The sequence below is a fragment of the Xenopus tropicalis genome, chromosome 5 (assembly GCF_000004195.4).
Source record: "Xenopus tropicalis strain Nigerian chromosome 5, UCB_Xtro_10.0, whole genome shotgun sequence".
In the NCBI taxonomy this organism is placed as follows: Eukaryota; Metazoa; Chordata; class Amphibia; order Anura; family Pipidae; genus Xenopus; species Xenopus tropicalis.
The window spans coordinates 4,834,865-4,852,650 of record NC_030681.2 but is presented as its reverse complement, the minus strand read 5'-3'; the positions used below and the strand labels follow the sequence as shown (position 1 = coordinate 4,852,650).

At 40.6% G+C, this 17,786-nt stretch overlaps 1 protein-coding gene across 2 annotated transcripts in view; it reads left to right on the top strand.

Moving 5' to 3' along the window:
* lrfn2 (leucine rich repeat and fibronectin type III domain containing 2) overlaps window positions 1-17,786 on the top strand; it is a 341,651-nt gene that overhangs the window by 16,351 nt on the left and 307,514 nt on the right. The gene's annotated exons all lie outside the window — the stretch shown is intronic.

Below are 17,786 nucleotides of genomic sequence, written 5' to 3'. Positions count from 1 at the left end.
GGGGCTAATTTGGGGCTGTATTGCTCCGTATCTTATTAATAATTTGTATCTTTTGTTGCTTAATAGTGTGCCCTCCTCTCATCCCTATTGCTGTATGTTTCACCCACGTGCCCATTCCGTGTATCCGACACGGCCTCATTCAGGCGAGTAGCACTGACACAAACATGGAATAATCCTATAAGCACATAAGTACATAAGAGGTTGGGGAGGCGTGGGGTTTGTTGAGCCTCGAGCAGTTCACAACTCACCAACGACAAGGGCACTCAAAGGAGAGAAGAGGTCAGCTAAGAAGCCGCAGAGCCCATAGGGACGGACAGGAACAGCACGGGGAGACTTTATCTTGTTGCTCAGCATTTCTCTGTGGCACTTAGATCTTCTTAAAGCAACACTGTCATGGGAAAACCTGTTTTTTCATCCGTTAATAGAGCTTCTCCAGCACTGTAATCTGTTTTTCCCATGGGGCTAGCCATATTCTTCATTTCCCAGGGTGCCACAGCCATGTGACCTGTGCTCTGATAAACTTCACTCACACTTTACTGCTGCGCTGCAAGTTGGAGTAATATCGCCCCCCCCCCTCCCAGCAGCCGATCAGCAGAACAATGGGAAGGGAGCAAGATAGCAGCTCCCAGTAGGTATCAGAATAGCACTCAATAGTAAGAAATCCAAGTCCGGCTTGGGACTCCTCCAGTTACATGGGAGTAGGAGAAACAATAGGTTAGCTGAAAGCAGGTCTAATGTGTAGCGCTGGCTGAAAGCTCAGACTCAGGCACACTTTACTGCTGCGCTGCAAGTTGGAGTGATATCCCCCCCTCACCCCCAGCAGCCAATCAGCAGAACAATGGGAAGGGAGCAAGATAGCAGCTCCCAGTAGGTATCAGAATAGCACTCAATAGTAAGAAATCCAAGTCCGGCTTGGGACTCCTCCAGTTACATGGGAGTAGGAGAAACAATAGGTTAGCTGAAAGCAGTTCTAATGTGTAGCGCTGGCTGAAAGCTCAGACTCAGGCACACTTTACTGCTGCGCTGCAAGTTGGAGTGATATCCCCCCCCCTCACCCCCAGCAGCCGATCAGCAGAACAATGGGAAGGGAGCAAGATAGCAGCTCCCAGTAGGTATCAGAATAGCACTCAATAGTAAGAAATCCAAGTCCGGCTTGGGACTCCTCCAGTTACATGGGAGTAGGAGAAACCAGACGTTTTTTCAACCTGCGCCTGAGACAATTCGCAATTGGTCCTCAATTTTTATTATTTGTAGTTTTTTTAATTATTTCAATTTTTATTTAGCAGCTCTCCAGTTTTAGCAGCTATCTGGTTACTAGGGTTCAAGCTACCTTAGCAACCAGGGAGTGGTTTGAATGAGAGACTGTTATATGAATAGGGGAGGGGCTGAATAGAAAGATAAGGAATAAAAAGTAACAATAACAATAAAACTGGAGCCTCACAGAGCAATAGGGTTTGGCTGCCGGGGTCACTGACCCCCATCTGAAAGCTGCAAAGAGTCAGAAGAAGAAGGGAAATAATATAAAAACTATAAAAAATAAATAATGGAGACCAATTGAAAAGCTGCTTAGAATTGGCCATTCTATAACAAACTAAAAGTTAACTTAAAGGTAACCCCCCAGTAATTCAGTAATTTGCAGCTTTCCCACGTGCCAGACTGTATTCATCCGACTCCCAACTGAGCGCCCAGGCAAGAAAATGGCAGCTGTAATAGTGATTTATTATGGTTCCGCCATCTACGTCTGCCTCTGAGCCTCTACCTTGAGAATAAAAAATATATATATTTTATGCTTAGTGGTGTAAAATGAAGACAAAACCATCAAACGAAACCTCCTATCAATGAATTCCAGCATCTGCATCCGGAGAATGAAGGGGTTAATGCTGCCCTCCCCCCCGGGGCACTGAGCTTGCACTCTGACAGGGAACCAGATGTGGAATGACAAGACGAGCACTTAAGGAATAAAGGCTGAAGCCCACCGGGGCCCGTATGTTGCATATACACCATATTAGCCTATTGTATTGTATTGATAAATATTAGATGAGATAAACAGCATGGAGGTGCCCGGAGCCTCCGGAATCCTTTCTTGGACTCCGAGCTGGAGAGTTCGGCGCGATGGATCAGCTGTGATTTCTTAATCAAGCGACAGCGGGAAGCTCAATAGACGTCTGCATTAACATTGCCCCGCGTGTCAGGGGAAGGGCAACGGTGACAAATCTGCCATAGCGGCTCCCCGCTGTCTCCCTCTCATCTTCCAGCTCGGCACGAGGGCAAAAGGGAGACAGAAAATCACTCATTTTCCACCTGTTTCCAAGAATGTTGTTTCTTATAGATTTTATATATTTGTGTTATTGGGGGCAGAACAGCCCTATTGGGTTTATTTAATGGTTAAATGATTCCCTTTTCTCTGTAATAATAAAACAGTACCTGTACTTGATCCCAACTAAGATATAATTACCCCTTATTGGGGCAGAACAGCCCTATTGGGTTTATTTAATGGTTAAATGATTCCCTTTTCTCTGTAATAATAAAACAGTACCTGTACTTGATCCCAACTAAGATATAATTACCCCTTATTGGGGCAGAACAGCCCTATTGGGTTTATTTAATGGTTAAATGATTCCCTTTTCTCTGTAATAATAAAACAGTACCTGTACTTGATCCCAACTAAGATATAATTACCCCTTATTGGGGGCAGAACAGCCCTATTGGGTTTATTTAATGGTTAAATGATTCCCTTTTCTCTGTAATAATAAAACAGTACCTGTACTTGATCCCAACTAAGATATAATTACCCCTTATTGGGGCAGAACAGCCCTATTGGGTTTATTTAATGGTTAAATGATTCCCTTTTCTCTGTAATAATAAAACAGTACCTGTACTTGATCCCAACTAAGATATAATTACCCCTTATTGGGGCAGAACATGTTTACAGTCATTGGGAGTTTGTATATACTGTAAGTACCTGTAGGGACCCATAATTACCACTACAGGATCAGCCTTCTTAGTTACTGGTTAGAAAGGCTTTTATCAAAGTTAGTTCATTTATATATGTGTTAGCTATTGGATAAAAGGTGGGGTGACCACTTCCTGTTACACTTTAATTTAGTGTTGGGACAGTGATGGCACTTCCTCGTTGGTCTTCACCAGAGAAACAGGGTGGAAGTAGCTGGAAGCCTGGGACGTAGGCACCAATGTACTTGGACTCCAAGTTTTAGCTACTAAAATTGGTTCTTTAGACCGATTCCCTTGTATGGGACAACAAGTCTCCCCAACTAACTTCTGGCCTGAAATCGGCCAGATCTTGATTGGGCAGGTTGGATTTTTCCATCGGATTGGGGACTGTATTGGCTCATTGATGCAATGTTGCCTATACCCGCAGTTTTATTGCCCTAGGGCCAAACAATCAAATTAGCACAATATTGGCCACATGTAGGTGGGCATCTTGGGAGAAGATCTCCTCACTTGGTGACCTCGCCAAAGGAGCAGATCTTACAGTCTATGGTTACCTTAAGAGAGTCCAGTGTGACCCATGTTCTACTGGTTCCATGGGAAGCCATGGTTGAGCCAATTTAGAGGTTACGTATCCTTCCTGCAGAAGCTCTGAGAGATACCGATTCCTCCGCACTGACCTCTGGGAACCTCAACGGCAGCAAAATATTGCATTTCATTCACATGATATTCCAGCGATGGTTTCAAATTCTCCAACAATCTTTGCTTTGTGCTACAAACAAGACGGTAATCTGACTTCACAGCAGCGTTTAATGAAGGACAAGGCTTCAGGATAGGATTGCTCGTTAGATGGGCGTTTATCTCAAAGTCAGCCAGCCAAACGTCTGTCTCTGCGGGCAATGAGATGTATTATGCAATCTGCCCAAAGATCTTTCACTTTGACCTGAATAGATTTCCTGTGAATATATTTACGTGGGACGTGGTTTCAATAAGATATTGACAGAGACAGAAAAATCTCTTGCCCTACAGCAGGGATCCCCAACCAGTGGCTCGGGGGCAACGTGTTCCTCACCAACCCCTTGGGTGTTGCTCTCAGTGCCCCCAAACCAGGGAGTTATTTTTGAATTCCTGACTTGGGGGCAAGTTTTGGTTGAATAAAAACAAGATTTCCTACCAAATAAAGCCCCTGTAAGCTGATAGGGTGCATAGAGGCCCCTAATAGCCAATCACAGCCCTTATTTGGCTCCTCCATGAACTTTTATGGTGCTTGTGTTGCTCCCCAAGTCTTTTAACATTTGACTGTGGCTCCCGAGTAAGAAAGGTTGGGGATCCCTGCCCTACAGCCTAAACCTCGGGGGCAACATGTTCCTCACCAACCCCTTTGATGTTGCTCCCAGTGGTTTTGAAGTAGGTGCCCATTTCTACATTTTTGGCTTGAAGGCAAGTTTTGGAAACCCAGAGACACAGTTGTACTCCTGCAGGCCAGCAGGCCACACGGGCTACCAAATAGCCAATCACAGCCCTTATTTGGCATCCCCAAAGAACATTTTCATGGCAACACTTTTACATTTGAAAGTGGTTCATAAGTAAAAAAGGTTGGGGATCCCTGGCTAGAGATGTAGCGAACTGTTCGCCGGAGAACTAATTCGCACGAAAATCGGGTGTTCGCAAGTTCGCAAACTTTTAGCGATGTTCGTAATTTTGGGTTCGCCTTAGCTGGAGCCAAATTTTGACCTCTCACCCCAGAGCCAGCAGATACATGGCAGCCAATCAGGCAGCTCTCCCTCCTGGACCACCCCGGACCACTCCCTTCCATATATAAACCGAAGCCCAGCAGCCATTTTACATTCTGCCTGTGTGTGCTTGATGAGTTAGCATAGGGAGAGAGCTGTGCAGGGGTTTGAGGGACAGTTTAGGTAGCTTTGCTGACTAGTAATCTACTTTCTACTGCTCTGTATGTAGCTGCTGTGGGCAGCTGTCCTGCTGATCTCATCTGCTGTAACCCAATAGTCCTTGTAAAAGCAGTTTATTACACAAGTTTAGAAATGTAGTGTGATTTCTGCCCTTTACAGCACAAAACACAACGCTGTGTCAACAACATATTTTTCAGAGAAATTTTTGCCCTTGATCCCCCTCCTGCATGTCACTGCCCAGGTCGTGGCACCCTTTAAACAACTTTAAATTCAGTTTTCTGGCCAGAAATGGCTTTTCTAGGTTTTAAAGTTCGCCTTCCCATTGAAGTCTATGGGGTTCGCAAAGTTCGCAAAAGTTCGCACTTTTTGGCAGAAGTTCGCAAACGGGTTCGCGAACTTTTTTTGTGAGGTTCGCTACATCTCTATCCCTGGCCTAAAAGGTCATCGGCGTTAGGCAGCACTATCATAAACAGGTCCTTCCCAATGGGCTGCCAGTTGGTACCAAAAATCAGCCACATCTCCATCACCGTCTCCATAGTCCTGCATCATGATCTGACCAATGGCCCAAGGGCCAAATTATTTTTGTATATTGAATAAGGTTGGACAAATCGGACAACCATCAACCAAAATCATTTAACCATTAAATAAACCCAATAGGGCTGTTCTGCCCCCAATAAGGGGTAATTATATCTTAGTTGGGATCAAGTACAGGTACTGTTTTATTATTACAGAGAAAAGGGAATCATTTAACCATTAAATAAACCCAATAGGGCTGTTCTGCCCCAATAAGGGGTAATTATATCTTAGTTGGGATCAAGTACAGGTACTGTTTTATTATTACAGAGAAAAGGGAATCATTTAACCATTAAATAAACCCAATAGTGCTGTTCTGCCCCAATAAGGGGTAATTATATCTTAGTTGGGATCAAGTACAGGTACTGTTTTATTATTACAGAGAAAAGGGAATCATTTAACCATTAAATAAACCCAATAGGGCTGTTCTGCCCCCAATAAGGGGTAATTATATCTTAGTTGGGATCAAGTACAGGTACTGTTTTATTATTACAGAAAAAAAGGAATCACTTAACCATTAAATAAACCCAATAGGGCTGTTCTGCCCCAATAAGGGGTAATTATATCTTAGTTGGGATCAAGTACAGGTACTGTTTTATTATTACAGAGAAAAGGGAATCATTTAACCATTAAATAAACCCAATAGGGCTGTTCTGCCCCAATAAGGGGTAATTATATCTTAGTTGGGATCAAGTACAGGTACTGTTTTATTATTACAAAGAAAAGGGAATCATTTAACCATTAAATAAACCCAATAGGGCTGTTCTGCCCCAATAAGGGGTAATTATATCTTAGTTGGGATCAAGTACAGGTACTGTTTTATTATTACAAAGAAAAGGGAATCATTTAACCCTTAAATAAACCCAATAGGACTGTTCTTCCCCCAATAAGGGGTAATTATATCTTAGTTGGGATAGGGCTTTTCTGCCCCCTATAAGGGGTCAGATACCTGTACGTTTTCTGCACATTAATTATATTTTCAAGGGGAAGTTCTTTGTGGGTATTTCATGTTATAGAGCCACTTTCCTTCTCTGATATTGGACAGATAAAGATATTCAATGCTCTCAGCTGCTCCTTCTCACCCTTCCTCCTCTGCATGTTTATTGATTGCTGTTTCTGCTATAGAGAAATAACTGGAATATTCCCAGACAGACGCAGGGAATGGGCAAATGCAGATGAGAAATTTATGCCACTTTGTGATGAAAGCAGAAGGTCAGCCGCTATATGATACGGCGCTGGGAGAATAATAGGCACAATTACGTGCGGAATATTCCGTATTCTCACATAGAGAAATCGTTATTATAAGTAGCAATTACATTCTATGTATATATGTTCCCTTTGACAGTAAAGTTGGAAATATTCTAAACATTAGGGGTTTGCAGATTTACTCGTGAATAAGGGGGCCATTTACTAACCGTCAAATTTTTTTCTGATTTGGATTTTTAGTGCAAAAAAAAAAAATGACTTTTTCTAGATTTACTAAGTGTCCAAATGGCTAAAAATCTGACAATTCGCCATCTTAAACTTGCCGAGATTGTGTCGAAGTCAAGGGTAGGTGTGTGGATTTATGACGCTGGTTTATTGTGCGACAATTTGAAAAAGTAGCGGATTTCCTGCAACAATGAAAAAATTCAGGATCATTGTGACTTTTTCTTGCACTCACTTTTTCTGTTCAGACTTTTTCGTAAATCCATGGAAACAAGTTTATTCAAATTTTTGAAAATAAAAAATGAGAAATGTCAGGGTTTTGGGGGCCAATTCATTAAACCACAAATTGTTTTTTTCAGAAAAAATCATATATTGTTTTAGTTTATAGAACTTTTCTATAATTTCGTTCAAATTCCACAACTTTTCCGTGGTTTTCGTTAACTTCCACAAATTTTTTTTCTTTTTTGCAAAGACCACAACCATTTCGGAATTCATTCTTTTGGCCAGGTTGGATCTGTAGAGTGCCATTGAGTCCTATGGGAGGCTTCCAAAGTTTTCGTGCCGTTTACGTTCCGATCCGAAAATTTAGTGACTTTCGGATCACAACCGCGATACGTACGACCACGATTTGTGCGACCGGTAAAAGAATTTTTGTGACATTATTGAACATCAGAAATTATCGTGGTTACTCCGATTTTTTTCCTATTGTGATTTTTAATTCGTGGTTTAATGAATTTGCCCCTTAGGGGCAGATTTTTCAATGTGTGGGTTTATAGCTTAATACGTAAAAACTCCGCCATGTTCTATTCATTCCTGTGGGATTTTTAGAAGCGTATTTGTCAATGGGTGAAAGTTACAACTCACCATTTGATAAAAGCGCTTCTAAAAGTCCCATAGGAATAAATAGAACATGGGGGGAGTTTTTATTTATTAAGTAGCGATGAGCAAATTTTTGTCGCCAGGCATGGATTTGCAGCGAATTTCTGCATTTCGGCATTGGCAAATTGTTTTGTGAAACTACCGTGAAAATTTGCCGCGGAAAAATTTGTTTTGCGAAATTTTTTTGTCACGTCAAATTGGGTGTGATCACATCAAAAAAGGGCGCGGTGGCGTAAAAAAAACCATGGGTGACAAAAAATAGACGCAGGCGACAAAAAAAAATTGCGCGTCAAATGCATTTCGAGAATTTTTCACCGCTTCGCGAATTTTCTTGCCGTTTCGCAAATTTTATGGCGAAGCGAAATGGGACAGATTCGCTCATCACTATTATTAAGCTGTAAACACACATTTTGATAAATCTGCCCCCCAAGGGGCATATTTACTGAAACTCTATAATTTCTCATTATTTTTCATTTTCAAACTCGACTAAACTCGTTTTCCCGAATGTATAACATTTACTACAAAAAACTGAATAGGAAAAGTCGCGACTTTTCGCTGCAAAAACTCAACTTTTTTGAAATTATTACTGTGAAAACTCGACTTTTTCGAGTTATCGCACAAAAAAACCAGCGTAAAACGTTCTAACGTTTCATGACAAAAGAAGGATCTTCTTCTTCTTCTGCCATTGGCTTCTACATGATCTCGGAAAGTTTAATTAGCAAATTGTTGGATTTTTTGCCCTCTAGACACATAATAAATCTCGGAAAAGTTGCATTTCTTCCCCTAAGAGCCGCAGGAATATTTGCCCCCCCACTGGGGTATCACTGAGAAAGAAATAACGACTGTACCGCTGATTTATTCCTCTAAGAGTCGGGAACCATGGGTCTCCCTATAAATACTAATTCCTTATCAATTCCCAGGCTTTCCTCTTTATTCATGGGAATATTTTTTTTTGTCGGTGACTTAAATTCGAGTCCATTTGCAATGAAAATGATAGAGGAATGGCAGTCGGCAAGAGAATGAGCAACATCCGTCACTGTCACGGAACGACAGCGAGGCAGAACCGCCATGAATACCAATAGGGTGCAGATGTCAGGGATTAGAATATACAAGTACTGCCGTACTACAGTATCTCCGGGTAGATACAACTACAATACGGAATACAACTGGCGTATTGGTGGGACAAGCGCATTTCCGATGCCGTATGTTATAGCAATAAGCCTCCTTGTGTCAGGGGTCCTTAATGGGATCCCATTATTCTTTAGAAATGCCTCCTCTATAAGGTCGGGTCAGAACATTTCCTAGAGGACTCTCTGTGCCTTTGGGGTCAGGAAGAGTGGAACGGAGAATCCAGCAATTACCGGACAGGCATTTAGTAGAGCGGAGTTAACCATTAGTGGTTAGATTTGCTGATTGGACAATTTCTCAGATACAGGAGACGAGGAATGTGGAAGAAATGTCTATTTATGACTATTATCTATTTATGGCTCTTTAAATGGGCAGCTGGTCTGTGGTAATTGTGGGTAGGTTGTGTTATGGATCACTATTGGGGGTAGGTTGTGTTATGGATCACTGTTGTGGGTAGGTTGTGTTATGGATCACTGTTGGGGGTAGGTTGTGTTATGGATCACTGTTGGGGGTAGGTTGTGTTATGGATCACTATTGGGGGTAGGTTGTGTTATGGATCACTGTTGTGGGTAGGTTGTGTTATGGATCACTATTGGGGGTAGGTTGTGTTATGGATCACTATTGTGGGTAGGTTGTGTTATGGATCACTGTTGTGGGTAGGTTGTGTTATGGATCACTATTGGGGGTAGGTTGTGTTATGGATCACTATTGTGGGTAGGTGGGTGTTATGGATCACTATTGTGGGTAGGTTGTGTTATGGATCACTATGCAGAGGGTAGGTTGCATTATGGTTCACAATTGGGGGTAGGTTGTGTTATGGTTCACTATTGGGGGTGGGTTGTGTTATGGATCACTATTGTGGGTAGTTTGTGTTATGGATCACTATTGGGGGTAGGTTGTGTTATGGATCACTGTTGGGGGTAGGTGGGTATTATGGATTACTATTGTGGGTAGGTTGTGGTATGGATCACTATTGGGGGTAGGTTGAGTTATGGATCACTATTGGGGGTAGGTTGCATTAGGGTTCACTATTGTGGGTAGGTGGGTGTTATGGATCACTATTGGGGGTGAGTTTTTGTATGGATCACTATGCAGCAGGTTTGTGGTAGATTAAACTAATAGATACGGTATAGCTTGTTAAACCTTAGTCTGATGTTATTATCAAAGCCATTTTGAAATTAAATCCATAACCCACGGGCCCAGAGTGGTTGTGGGGTAACTTGGGGGTAAATCTGCCTCCCTGTCTCTTATGGACTTATTTTGTGAATTTGAAATTCCCATCGACTTTTACAGAAACTCGCAAGCTTTTACATGGTGACGTTTTACATTCACGTTTTGTTTTGTTTTTTTGCACTTAATAAATACCAGATATTTGAGTTTTTGAACCAAAACTAGAATTGTGCGAGTTTTATCGCTTAAAAAAAATCAATATATTCTATAAAGCTTTGTTCTATAGTCTCCGGTAGTTGATAATTATTATAAAATCGTTATATATTTTGTTACCTTTCCAATTTGCTCTCAGTTGAATATTCCAATACACTGACTACAAATTTCCCTGTGAACGACCAATCCCTGCGCTCACATTTACCCACCGCAAAATTTTGCCAAAACAGAACTTTACTCTTTTACGAGTCAAGGGGCAATTGTAGAGACATCTTTGGGGATCATTTACTAACCATTGAATCTATTTTTTCCTTTATTTGGATTTTTAGCGCTAAAAGTCCCAGGGAAAAAATGGGTAAAAATCCAAATCTGACAATTCGCCAAGGTAAACTTGTGATGAGCGAATTTTTTCACCAGGCATAGATTTGCAGTCAATTCCGCCATTGGTGAATTGTTTCGCGAAACTGCAGAGAAAATTTGTTGCAGAAAAATTAGTTGCGCATCAAAAAAAGTTGCAGTTGTGTCAAAATGGGCGCAGTCACGTCAAAGTGGGCGTGGTTGCGTCAAAGTGGGTGTGGGCGTCAAAAAAAAGATGCGGGAGACAAAAAAGTCGCATGACAAACATGTTTCGCTGATTTTTTGCAGTTTTTTACAGTTTTTTGCAGTTTCACAAATTTTACTGTCGTTTCGCTAATTTTTCGGCGACGCAAAACGAAGATTCACTATTGTCGAGTTCCTGTAGAAGCCAATGGCAGAGGTCCCTTCCCTTTATTTCTGATTTTTGATGTTGTTATTTGTGCAATAACCCAAAAAAGTCTAGTTTATGCAGCGACAATTCGAAAAATTTGACTTTTCTCAGACTCTTTCTATTGGAATTTTTTTAGTAAATGTTAGACATTCGAGGAAATGAGTTTAGTCGAGTTTGAAAATTTTAAAAAACTAGAAATTATTTTTAGTAAATGTGCCTTGTTACACATAGGGGCTGATTTACTGATCCACGAATCCGAATCCCGAATGGGAAAAAAAAATCGGATTGGAAACGAACATTTTGCGACTTATTCGTATTTTTTGCGATTTTTTTTGTCGCCGTTGTGACTTTTTGGTGAACTGTCGTGACGCATTTGGATACTTTCGATCCGTTCGTGGATTATTAAATCAGCCCCATAGAGGAAGAACAATAGGTATTTATTAGTGATGAGAAAATCTGTCCCAAAATTTGCAAAACTTCGAAAAAATTCACGTAACGTGAAAAATTACACACATCAAAAAGAAATTGTCACACGCATCAAAAAATGAAAGCCACAATTATTTTTGACGTGTGTCAATTTTTTTTACATGCGCAATTTTTGTTCGTCACGCGCACATTTTTGCCTGTTTCGCAGTTATAGAGGCAGGGCAAGCAATATATGATTGACAGCTTAGATTTTTCAATTACAATTACTTTCACTGTCCATTCAGCGCTTCCTAGATATCACCCAGATGGCAAATGCATAAGATTTTGGGGTGACATTCTTTTTTTAATTAAATCATGCATACCTGTTATAAATGTGTTTAAAAATCTGAGCTGTCAATCATATATTGCCTGCCCCGCCTCTATGCCGAAGGCGCGGTCACGTCAAAGTGGGCGTGGTCGCGTCAAAGTGGGTGTGGGCGTCAAAAAAAAGATGCGAGTGACAAAAAAGTCGCATGACAAACATGTTTCGCTGATTTTTTGCAGTTTCACAAATTTTACTGTCGTTTCACTAATTTTTCGGCGACGCAAAACGAAGATTCACGCATCACTATTGTCGAGTTCCTGTAGAAGCCAATGGCAGAGGTCCCTTCCCTTTATTTCTGATTTTTGACTTTTTTTTGTGCAATAACCCCAAAAAATCTAGTTTATGCAGCGACAATTCGAAAAATTTGAGTTTTCTCAGACTCTTTCTATCGGAATTTTTTTAGTAAATGTTAGACATTCGAGGAAATGAGTTTAGTCGAGTTTGAAAATTTTAAAAAACTAGAAATTATAGAGTTTTAGTAAATGTGCCCCTTTGTCTACATCTTGTTACACATAGAGGCTGATTTACTAATCCACGAATCCGAATCCCGAATCGGATTGGAAACGAACATTTTGCGACTTTTCCGTATTTTTTTGCGTTTTTTTTAGTCGTCGTCGCGACTTTTTCGTGAATTGTTGCGACTTTTTCGTAGCCATTACGACTTGCGCGACTTTTTCGTATTGAGCGCTAGTAAACGGCGGGCAAACCTTTCCGATTTTTTCGCGACAGCTACGAAAAAGTTGCGACAATTCGCGCAAAGTCGTAGCGGCTATGAAAAAGTCACTACAATTTATGAAAAGTCACACGCATCAAAAAATGAAAGCCACAATTATTTTTGACGTGTGTCAATTTTTTTTACATGCGCAATTTTTTTTCGTCACGCGCACATTTTTGCCTGTTTCGCAGTTATAGAGGCGGGGCAGCCAATATATGATTGACAGCTCAGATTTTTCAATTACAATTACTTTAACTTCCCATTCAGCACTTCCTAGATATCACCCAGATGGCAAATGCATAAGATTTTAGGGTGAAATAAAGTTTTGCCTTAATAACAGTGTCCACAAAATGGCGCCGGCCTGCTGGCTGTGATTGTAAATTCCAAGACCAAAGGGAAAAGAAATTCAATACCCTATATAGTGTAAGTAAAGTTTATTTTACTCAACTAACATGATAGAAAAGGATTTGGAATTATTTTTTAGGGTGACAGGTCCCCTTTAAATTGGACACCTAACGGCCAATGGTAGCATTGTATTTTAGGATATCAGATCCTGTATCTTTAAATGAAACATATGACGACGTTGCCCTTTGATTTTTTTTTAATACGGCCCATAGATTACAGCGGTAATAATCTGAATAGATGTCGAAAGGGGCAGATCCTCATGTAATGTAATTGCACTGATTTATTTTATTCCTTTGTACTCGCAAGGTTCCATTTATCTTCTCCAAGTGTATGAAAGCGCCTTCGCTGCCCGCTAGTCACGGGGGAAATGAAAAAAAAAAGAAACCCGCCGACATAAAAGTGATCGATCTTTATTTCATGCGAGATAAAAATACCAGGGGTCCTGTCAGAAATGCGACGGACGGACGGGGGGGGGGGGGGGGGGCTGGGAGGAGTCGCGGCTTGACGCAGGGTCTTCTGGACTGATGCACAAAACCCATTAGCCTCTGTTTTGATATCCCAATCCAAACGCCGCATGTCCGAATGTTGTGACCAAATGGAATAAAGATTGATATCATTTGGGGCAGAGATATAGTTTTGCTTTGAAGATGAGCAGAGATTGTTGGAATGGAAAATACTGACATAGGCCTTGGCCGAGCGAGGGGTTAATGTACCGAGCACCAACGGGGCAACCTTGGGAAGTGACCCCAGCAATAAGGGCCAACCAGTACTGAGGGGTAATGTTCCAAACTAGAGGCAAAGTTATAAGGCTAAAGGGGATATAAACCCAACCATAACGCTGCCCCACTGCGCCCCCTAGTGTTGCTATAGAAGGTGTCGAAAAACTTATAGATGCAAGGAAATTCCCCAATGAGCCTTCTACTGAGCAACATGTGATTATAAGTGCAAGAGAAGCGACCAATGACAAAACCCCCCGAAAACCTCTAAAACCACGAAGCAATGAAAGATCTTCCAGTTCTAAAAGGAAAATCTGCCATTGGCTTCTATATGGTCTCAACAAGTTTTAGCCGGAGTATTTTTCCATTCTGTTTTGGCACATAATAAATCACAACAATTTTGTGTTTTTTTCTGCAACAAAATCACGTTCTTGGTGACTAAAAAAACAAAAAAATGAGCATTAGTAAATGCCCCCTAAGTCTACTAAAAATCATTTAGACATTAATTAAACCCAATGGGATTGTTCTGCCCCCAATAAGGGGTAATTATATCTTAGTTGGGATCAAGTACAGGTACTGTTTTATTATTACAGAGAAAAGGGAATCATTTAACCATTAAATAAACCCAATAGGGCTGTTCTGCCCCCAATAAGGGGTAATTATATCTTAGTTGGGATCAAGTACAGGTACTGTTTTATTATTACAGAGAAAAGGGAATCATTTAACCATGAAATAAACCCAATAGGGCTGTTCTGCCCCAATAAGGGGTAATTATATCTTAGTTGGGATCAAGTACAGGTACTGTTTTATTATTACAGAGAAAAAGGAATCATTTAACCATTAAATAAACCCAATAGGGCTGTTCTGCCCCAATAAGGGGTAATTATATCTTAGTTGGGATCAAGTACAGGTACTGTTTTATTATTACAGAGAAAAGGGAATCATTTAACCATGAAATAAACCCAATAGGGCTGTTCTGCCCCAATAAGGGGTAATTATATCTTAGTTGGGATCAAGTACAGGTACTGTTTTATTATTACAGAGAAAAGGGAATCATTTAACCATTAAATAAACCCAATAGGGCTGTTCTGCCCCAATAAGGGGTAATTATATCTTAGTTGGGATCAAGTACAGGTACTGTTTTATTATTACAGAGAAAAGGGAATCATTTAACCAATAAATAAACCCAATAGGGCTGTTCTGCCCCCAATAAGGGGTAATTATATCTTAGTTGGGATCAAGTACAGGTACTGTTTTATTATTACAGAGAAAAGGGAATCATTTAACCATGAAATAAACCCAATAGGGCTGTTCTGCCCCCAATAAGGGGTAATTATATCTTAGTTGGGATCAAGTACAGGTACTGTTTTATTATTACAGAGAAAAGGGAATCATTTAACCATTAAATAAACCCAATAGGGCTGTTCTGCCCCAATAAGGGGTAATTATATCTTAGTTGGGATCAAGTACAGGTACTGTTTTATTATTACAGAGAAAAGGGAATCATTTAACCAATAAATAACCCAATAGGGCTGTTCTGCCCCCAATAAGGGGTAATTATATCTTAGTTGGGATCAAGTACAGGTACTGTTTTATTATTACAGAGAAAAGGGAATCATTTAACCATGAAATAAACCCAATAGGGCTGTTCTGCCCCCAATAAGGGGTAATTATATCTTAGTTGGGATCAAGTACAGGTACTGTTTTATTATTACAGAGAAAAGGGAATCATTTAACCATTAAATAAACCCAATAGGGCTGTTCTGCCCCAATAAGGGGTAATTATATCTTAGTTGGGATCAAGTACAGGTACTGTTTTATTATTACAGAGAAAAGGGAATCATTTAACCATGAAATAAACCCAATAGGGCTGTTCTGCCCCCAATAAGGGGTAATTATATCTTAGTTGGGATCAAGTACAGGTACTGTTTTATTATTACAGAGAAAAGGGAATCATTTAACCATGAAATAAACCCAATAGGGCTGTTCTGCCCCAATAAGGGGTAATTATATCTTAGTTGGGATCAAGTACAGGTACTGTTTTATTATTACAGAGAAAAGGGAATCATTTAACCATGAAATAAACCCAATAGGGCTGTTCTGCCCCAATAAGGGGTAATTATATCTTAGTTGGGATCAAGTACAGGTACTGTTTTATTATTACAGAGAAAAGGGAATCATTTAACCATTAAATAAACCCAATAGGGCTGTTCTGCCCCCAATAAGGGGTAATTATATCTTAGTTGGGATCAAGTACAGGTACTGTTTTATTATTACAGAGAAAAGGGAATCATTTAACCATTAAATAAACCCAATAGGGCTGTTCTGCCCCAATAAGGGGTAATTATATCTTAGTTGGGATAAAGAATCTCCGTAATGATGAGCTACTGACTTGCTCTCTATCCAGTCTGATTATTCTACTGACAAAGTGACCCCAATAGTTTAGGAACAGCTCACTCTGTAAGTATTGGGGGCCACAGGAGTCACCAAACTGGAGGGAACAGCGATAGAAATGAAATATTCCGCTTAGAGAAATGGCTGAGACTCTCCGAGGCCGAGGATGTGGGCGCATTTGCCTTTTGTTTGGGAGCAGGTGGCGGAAGCAGGAAAACCTGCTGGGAACTCGGCAATTAAATCTCAGAACAGTAGAAAATGCAATTTGTAAACTTAATGTTGGTAGAAATTTTTAACCTTGCCACCGTATCGTGGTATAATGGCATTTAGAGCGCCGTACGTGATTCCAACGTCCCCACGGAGTCAGTTAAATAGTAAAGCTGCTCTTCCTTCCAAAGGCCAACTGAACCCGTATATTACACACGTGCTGTCATCATATTAGAAAGCCGCTGCAGCCAAACGAATAAAAGTTTGGATATTTTTTAAAAAAAAGCCCAGGGGGCCACATTTCCTAAACATTGTCAAGGGATTTCAATTAACCAATGAAGAGTTTTTGTATTTGATAAAAAAAATTATTTTGAATAGATCTAATTCAAATCGACTGTCTAGAAAAGGCTATTCAATCAAATTGATAGAATTTAAAAAAACTACTTTTGCCCATTGCCCCAAGCCCTGGTGTGTCTAGAACAGGGATCCCCAACCTTTCTTACTGGGGAGCCACAGGCAAATGTAAAAAGACTTGGAGAGCAACACAAGCACCATAAAAGTTCATGGAGGAGCCAAATAAGGGCTGTGATTGGCTATTAGGGGCCCCTATGCATCCTATCAGCTTACAGGGGCTTTATTTGGTAGGAAATCTTTTATTCAACCAAAACTTGCCCCCAAGTCAGGAATTCAAAAATAACTCCCTGGTTTGGGGGCACTGAGAGCAACATCCAAGGGGTTGGGGAGCAACATGTTCCCCCCGAGCCACTGGTTGGGGATCACTGGTCTAGGATAATGAATCCTGATGGCTTGGACAACAATAAAGATCTATATTTATCTTATTGAATCTGCCCGACTGATCTGACGAACTGATCCGCTATTTTGATGAGTTCCTAAAAATTCTATCAAAGTTCAAGGGGCTCATTTACTAACCATCGATTTTTTATTTTAAACTCGATTCAGATTTTATTTTCCGATTTCAAAAAAGTCGCAGAGAAAAAAACGATGCGTCTTTTCCGAGATTTACAATATGTTTAAATGGCTAAAAATCCATCTTGTCAGATTAACTTGCCGAGTTCATGTAGAAGTCAATGGCAGTCAATTGCTCAGTAGAATTCTCATTGGTGAATTTTCTTGCATTTATAATTACGTTTTTTGACAACTTCTATAGCAACACTAGGGGGCGCCGTGGGGCAGCGTTATGGTTGGGTTTATATCCCCTTTAACTGGTTTTCTACATGGAGATTCCAAAATTGCATGGGCTTACTAAGTACAATTGATCATTGTAGAATGGCCCAAAAACACACATATGGCCTCCTTGGCATCATACTTATATATATACTGTAATATAAGGCAGGGATCCCCAACCAGTGGCTCGGGGGTAACATGTTGCTCCCCAACCCCTTGGATGTTGCTCTCACTGCCCCCAAACCAGGGAGTTATTTTTGAATTCCTGACTTGGGGGCAAGTTTTGGTTGAATAAAAACAAGATTTCCTACCAAATAAAGCCCCTGTAAGCTGATAGGGTGCATAGAGGCTGCCTAATAGCCAATCACAGCCC